This window comes from Bubalus kerabau, chromosome 1, assembly GCF_029407905.1.
Source record: "Bubalus kerabau isolate K-KA32 ecotype Philippines breed swamp buffalo chromosome 1, PCC_UOA_SB_1v2, whole genome shotgun sequence".
In the NCBI taxonomy this organism is placed as follows: Eukaryota; Metazoa; Chordata; class Mammalia; order Artiodactyla; family Bovidae; genus Bubalus; species Bubalus kerabau.
Window position 1 is genome coordinate 64,633,771 of NC_073624.1, and position 7,751 is coordinate 64,641,521.

Sequence of the window (7,751 nt, forward strand, 5' to 3'; positions counted from 1 at the left end):
CTTTTAGATCTAAGATACCGTGACTACTTTCTATGGTTTTTAAGTCCAATCTGTAATTTTCTGGCTTACCACCCAACTGACATTGATATTCAATTATGCTTTATTGTTGCTCTTCTTGAAGCAATATTATCTATTGTAGTCAGTCTTAAAAAATATTATGTGTCATTTGCCCTTTGTTTAAAAAAAAAACTATATATGCGTTCTTCACATATAATTTCCATAGATTTTAAGTGAATTCACAAACACTCTAAATTTATTCATGTATTTAAGACTAAGACCTTGTAGTGGATATTCATTATGAAAAAGTTGAAAGGAGCAAAGGTGTTGAATGTAAAAGGCTTTGGGTTCAACATCCCACTGAATTACCAACACAGTACATCTTCATTGGCTATGAACTTTAAACTTTGTAGAAATATAAATGCTTAGATCTCACCCAACGGATTCAGAAGGATTTTATCTGTTGTGTCTTTATAATATTTATCTTCATTAAAGATTCAACATATTTCTATTAAAAAGCTGAGATTTAGATATGTACCTCAGAAAAAATCTTTAAGCCTCAATTTTTTTCTCTAAAAAGTGGGGATAGTAATACTCTACTCATAGAGGGGTTTGCAGATATTAACAAGAAAATTTATGTACATTCCCAAACACGTTGCTTAGCATATTGTTGGCATAAATTTAATATTAGCTTCTCTCTCATCTATTTTTTTTCTTATTGACTCTCACACCCAATCCTATTAATTTTCTTTTAGATCTTTTTCTCTCTGTTTGATAAAACCCCTATGAGATAAATGGGGAACCACTCAATGCAAACAGAGTTCATTCTTTTGGGTCTGACAGATGACCCGGTGTGGCAGATTGTAGTTTTTCTCTTTCTATTTTTTCCCTATGTGTTCAACGTGACAGGAAACTTAACCCTCGTCCTTCTCACCCTGCTAGATTCCCACCTTAAGACACCAATGTATTTCTTTCTACACAATTTCTCCTTTTTAGAAATTTCATTCACAACTGTTTGCATTCCAAGGTTCTTGGTGAGCCTTGTCACAAAGGACAGAACTATTTCCTATATGAGTTGTATGACTCAGTTTTTTGTTGTTTTTGTTTTTGTTTTGTTTTGTTTTTCTGGGAATCACTGAATTTTACCTTCTGGCTGCTATGTCTTAATGACCATTGTGTGGCCATATGTAAACCCCTCCATTACACCACTCTCATGAGCAATAGAGTTTGCCACCAACTTGTACTCAGCTCTTGGGCAACTGGATTCCTGAGGATCTTTCCTCTAGTGATCTTAGGGCTCAAGTTGGAATTCTGTGATTCCAATGTCATTGATCATTTTATTTGTGATTCTTCTCCCATCCTACAGATCTCTTGTTCAGATACACATTTCCTAGAGCTGATGTCCTTTTTCTTGGCTATGGTGACACTGATGGCCACACTGATGTTAGTGATTCTCTCCTATGCTTATATCATCAAGACAATTCTCAAATTCCCTTCTGTCCAACAAAGGACCAAAGCCTTTTCTACCTGTTCTTCCCACATGATTGTAGTTTCCATTTCTTATGGAAGCTGCATCTTCATGTACATAAAAGCATTAACCAATGACAGAGTGACCTTAAACAAAGGAGTAGCTGTGCTCAATACCTCAGTTGCCCCTTTGCTGAATCCCTTCATTTATACCCTAAAGAACCAGCAAGTGAAACAGGCCTTTAAAGATATGGCCCAGATAGTTTGGTTTACTTCAAACAAATGAGAAAATTCTAAAATGTATAAAGGAAAAAAATGTTTTCCTTTTCATCTTGGTCTAGTTTGTCTTATTCTGTCTATATTTTTAGATTATATAGCAATTTCAGCCAATTTAGGGCCTCCTTCCAAGCTATCATTTCCTGCTAGAATTTCTGCTCTACAAATCTGTTCCTTCATCAATTTCAGGAATGCAGTATTTTAAATGTGATATTTTTCACAGATCACATTGTAAGAAACAAATGTTTTCAATAAGGCTTTTTATGAGCTATGTGTTAGATAACTTTTCAGGACTTGGCATGTGAATAAAATGTGTGGAGCTGTAGTTATAGTTTTAGAACAAAACTGACTACTTGAAAGAAATGATGAAATCAATTATTTAGTTAAAAAATAGTTCAATTATAATAGATATAGTATTATGTTCCTGAGAATATAGTTTCATAAGTGTCATAATTTTTAATGTGTGAACAGATTGTACAAATTATAAACTGATATAATTTATAATTATTTTACAAAATATGTTTTCACACAGTAAGATAATACATTTTGATTATTCTTTATGTGATGAATAAGAAAAATAGTCAAATTTTATATGACCCCAAATGAAAATATTTTTAATTACACTGCTAAATTTTGAATTTCTGAGAGATATTGTCTACCTGTACCTATGAGTTGAATTATAATGTAAGAATTTACTGCATTGTCTTACTTCAAAACCAAAGTACAGTCTATGTCTTCCACAGAATTTTCCTGCTTGAATAAAGCTGCTTTCACTATCTAAAACATTCCTTATTTGAGTGCAATAATTATTATTCTATACAATGTCAAATTGCAGTTTACTATTCTATTCTAGTTCTATTTCCAACTGAGCCTTTGGTACTGTTACTGGTCATGCTACTGACACAAACTAAATCTCAGAAAGGTCAGTGGAGTCACTAGTCTTTTCTTTCTGCTAATCAAGTTGATTTTAATGTACAGTATTGCTATACTTTGAACAAAAGAAATGTGGGAAAGAAAATATAGTATAAATTCCCTAAGATAAAAAGTGATGTGTACACCCGTGGCGGATGCATGTTGAGGTATGGCAAAACCAATACAATATTGTAAAGTAAAAAAAAAAATAATAAAAAAATAAAATTAAATTAAAAAATAAAATAAAGTGGTATAGCAATGAAAAAAAAGTGATGTTTGCAACTTATTGAAGCAAAAATCAAATGAATTTAGAGATCAAATTTACAGAGTCTGCAAGAGATAAGTTATTGAATTTTCTCTAAAAGCCAGGAGAAGATTGGCTCCATATAACATATATAATTACATGCCTTTTGAGTTCTCTTGCTTTCTTTTACAGTACAATTACCTAGATTTTTCTTTGGAATTTGAATTGGTTTATAGAAGTATCTGAGAATAAGGAAAAATATTTCTCAGCATTCCAAGATGGTGGAGAAATGGATGGACATGGAGTGCATCTCTCTCCATGGATGCATCAGGAGTACATCCACAGATGGAACAATTCTCTCACAACACTGGCTGAACGCTACCAGAAGACTTTGGTCATTGGAAAGGACTGTATGGATCCAAGCATAACTAGGTAGAATGAAATAACAGAAGGTAGAAGGAAAAGGAGGGAAAGAAGGACTGGGCCTGCACCACGGGGTGGGGGAGCTGAACCAGGAGAAAGATTCCCACGTCTGAGGAAGGCCCCTCACTGTTGGAGAATTTGGTTGAGACAGAAAGGAAGCATTTGAAGCTGTCAGAGGAGGGTGAAGCAGCAGATCTGTGTCAGACTGGATACAGTGAGAACCACACAGACATTGGTGCCACAACCCTATATACCCCAGACTGGAATCAATGTTCACCAGCTCTCACAGAGGCTGGGAGCTGGAACTGGAGCATTGCACCTGAATGTTCTTTGCAGCACCATTTAAAACACCTTGGACATGGAAAGAATATAAATATCTTTCAACATAAGAATGGATAATGAAGATGTGCTATATATATATACAATAGAATATGATTTATCTATCTAAAGGAGCAAAATAGTGCCATTAGTAGAATTATGTATAGACCTAGAGACTGTCATACAGAGTGAAGTTAAGTCATAAAGAGAAAAACAAATATCATATAATATCACTTACATGTGGAATCTAGAAATATCACACTGATGAACTTATTTACAAAGCAGAAATAGAGACACAGACGTAGAGAGCAACCATATGGATACTATGGGGGGAAAGAACACTAGGATGAATTGGGAGATTGGGATTAACATATATACATATTATGCATAAAGCAGATAACTAATGAGAATCCACTATATAGCACACAAACCTCTACTTAATACACTGTGGTGAGCTGAATGGGAAGGAAGTTCAAAAAAGGGAAGGGTTATATGTATAGGTAAAGCAGATTCATTTTGCTGTACAGCAGAAACTAACAGCATTGTAAAGCTACTACACTCCAATAAAACTTAATTTAGAAAAGAATAGTATAAAACTCCAAGCAGTGCTTAAGAATGATAGCCTATCAATGTACTGTATTGTATTAATATATCAACATATTACTGGAATTCTTCATATAAAAAGATGAAGTTGGTCTCAGAAAACTATTTCTTTTTTAATTAATTTATTTTTTATTAAAGGATCATTGCTTTACAGAATTTTTCTGTTTTCTGTCAAACCTCAACGTGAATCAGCCATAGGTACACATATATCCCCTCCCTTTTGAACCTCCCTCCCACCTCCCTCCTCATCCTCCCCCTCTAGGTTAGAAATTACATATATGAGATAGGAACCATTTAAGTATGAGACTAAATCAATGCAATTTAAGAAATAAAAGGACTCAAAATTTTAGCTTTTACTATAACTAATAGAAATCCTAAATGGTATAACCTAGCAAGAAAGAAAAATGCATTAACCTAGAGAGGAAAATATCTGCAAGGTAACAGTAGTGGGGCGTAACAAATGAGTAACAGTACTTAAATCTGATCTAATGTTGATAATAAAAGATAAGTATTACCATTCAGCATAAGACACTAGTCAAGAGTATCCCGGGAACTAGTACAAAACAAGAAAAAGAAAGACAAAAATCAGCCTGAGTTACTAGCATTGTTAGGAAGTATGGTCTAGATATCAACTATTCCTGGGTATTACAAGATAAACACAACACCAATTATGAACGTTAGAATATTAAGGGAAAGCACAGAAAAGAAATGTTCTTAATACTGACGAAAAGTGAGTGTTAGTCACTCAGTTATGTCCGACTCTTTTTGACCCCATGGACTGTAGCACACCAGGCTCCCCTGTCCATGGGATGCTCCAGGCAAGAATACTGAAGTGGGTAGCCATTCCCTTCTCCAGGGGATCTTCCGTGGAGACCCAGGGATTCCTGCATTGCAGGCAGATTCTTTACCACCAGATTCTTTACCATTTTTTACAGTTCACCAGGGAAGCTGCACTGTATCCTTAAAGGAGCTGAGATGGTAAATTTTATATGTTTTTATCAAAGTTTTAAAAAATAAAATGAGATATTATAAACAAAATATATATTCAGAGTAACCACACATAATACAAAACCACAGGTAAATCCTCCTCAGAAGATATCGAACAGAACAAGCAAGTTAGAAAGAAAACTATGAGAGTCAAAACTAAAATATTTAACTTTATTATTAAACAAAAATAATTTGAAAAATATAAGAGCATCTCATTTCAAAACTACAAAGTGTGAGGAATATACAGAAAAAATGAATTAATCAGAAAAATATAAATTTTTCTGAGCTCTAACATGAGATTCTATTTCAAAAAAAAAAAATCCATAGGCAATTAAAGATGAATAAAATAGTGGGGAAAATATTTGCAACACATAAGAGTAAGTTGTGAGTATATGCAAAAGGAATAACAATAATGCTCATTTCTAGGGAATATAGTAAATAGACGAAGATATTTGTAAAAACTGTATTTTGCATCACAGCTTATAGTTTACTTTGAAAGAAACTATATAAATTCATTTTTTAAATTTTGCAAAATTATATAATACCATATCAGCATGAGGCAGTCACTTTTTAATAGAAGAAAATTTTTTAGGAATCATGAAGTTTCAATTGTTAGACTTGATTTCAAACTATAATGGAATGCTCTAAAGGAAACATTACATAATTCCCCAAATGATTATTTTAATTTATGACTATTGAGATAAAAAGATTATTTTAAATTTTTAAATATAAAATATTTCAGAGAACAACTCATAAAGACAGTTTCACATTTTGAAATATACCAATTAATATGAATATATTTATATAGAAAATTTCTGGAAAATTGTAACCTAACTATTATGATTGGTTGTTATACTTGGGCCTAACTTTTCTACTTTTGCTAATTTAATTTTAGAATAAATGTAAATTTTAGATAACAACTAGAAAGTACTTTATAATTTAAAATAAATAGTAATTACTAGATTTTATAATATCAGGCTTAGATACATGTGCTATTGTATTAGGAGAAATACACAATGAAAGGAATGTCATTAATACCACTGAATTGTTCCTTCTAAGTAGTTGAGATGGTAAATTTTATATATATTTATTAAAAATCATAAAAAAGAACATGACAAAGCATAAACAAAACCAAAAAATTTTCTGAGGGTAATCACAAATAAAATAAAATTTGTGTATAGTTTATAATAAATAGCAATTACTTAAGGAAAGCAATTTCTTTCCTTCTACTAGCTTTGGGTTTTGTTTTTTCTTTTTTCTCTAGTTACTTTTGACATAAGGTTAGGTTTTTTATTTGAGATTTTTCTTGTGTTTTGAGGTGAGATTATATTGCTATAAACTTTCCTCTTAGAACTGCTTTGGTTGCATCACATAAGTTTTAGACTATTGCATTCATTGTCATTTATCTAGGTATTTTTAATTTCCTCTTTTATGTCTTCAGTGATTCGATGGTTATTTAGTGTCCTATTGTTTCAGTTCAGTTCAGTTCAGTCGCTCAGTTGTGTCCAACTCTTTGCAACCCCATGAGCCGCAGCATGCCAGGCCTCCCTGTCCATCACCAACTCCCAGGGTTTACCCAAACTCATGTGCATCGAGTCAGTGATGCCATCCAACCATCTCATCCTCTGTTGTCTCATTCTCCAGCCTTCAATCTCTCCCAGCATCAGGGTTTTTTCAGATGAGTCAGCTCTTCACATCATGTGGCCAAAGTATTAGAGTTTCAGCTTCAACATCAGTCCTTCCAATGAATACCCAGGACTGATCTCCTTTAGGATGGACTGGTTGGATGTCCTTGCAGTCCAGGGGACTCTCAAGAGTCTTCCCCAACACCACAGTTCAAAAGCATCAATTCTTCGGCACTCAGCTTTCTTTATAGTCCAACTCTCACATCCAGATAGCCTCCATGTGTTTGTGTTTTTTATAATTTTTTCTCATAGTTTATTTCAAATAATCTCATAGCATTGTGGTCAGAAAAGATGCTCGATGTGATTTCAATTTTCTTAAATTTACCAAAGCTTGATTTGTGACTCAAGATGTGGTCTATCTTGGAGAATATTCCAAGTGCACTTGAGAAGAAAGTGTAATCTGCTACCTTTGGATAGAATGTTCTATAAATATCAACTAATTCTATCTGGTTTAATATGTCATTTAAGGCTTGTGTTTCCTTATTAATTTTCTGTCTGGATGATCTCTCTATTGGTATAAGTGGGGTGTTAAAGTTCCCCACTATTACTGTGCTACTGTTGATTTCCCCTTTTATGGCTGTTAGCATTTTGCCTTATGTATTGAATTGTTCCTATGTTGGGTGCATAAATATTTATAATTGTTATGTTTTCTTCTTGCACTGATCCCTTGATCACTATGTAGTGTTCTTTCTTGTCCCTTATAACAGTCTTTATTTTAAAGTCTATTTTTTTCTGAGTATTGCTACTCCAACTTTCTTTTGATTTCCATTTGCAAGGAACATCTTTCTCTACCATTCACTTCAGTCTGCACGTGTCACTATGTCTTCACTGGGTCTCTT

The 7,751-nt window shown here is 33.3% G+C and overlaps 1 pseudogene; it reads left to right on the forward strand.

Annotated features, from left to right (window-relative positions):
* The first annotated feature begins 791 nt into the window (after window positions 1-791).
* Window positions 792-1,750, forward strand: LOC129641604 (olfactory receptor 6C75-like; annotated as a pseudogene).
* The last annotated feature ends 6,001 nt before the right edge of the window (window positions 1,751-7,751 follow it).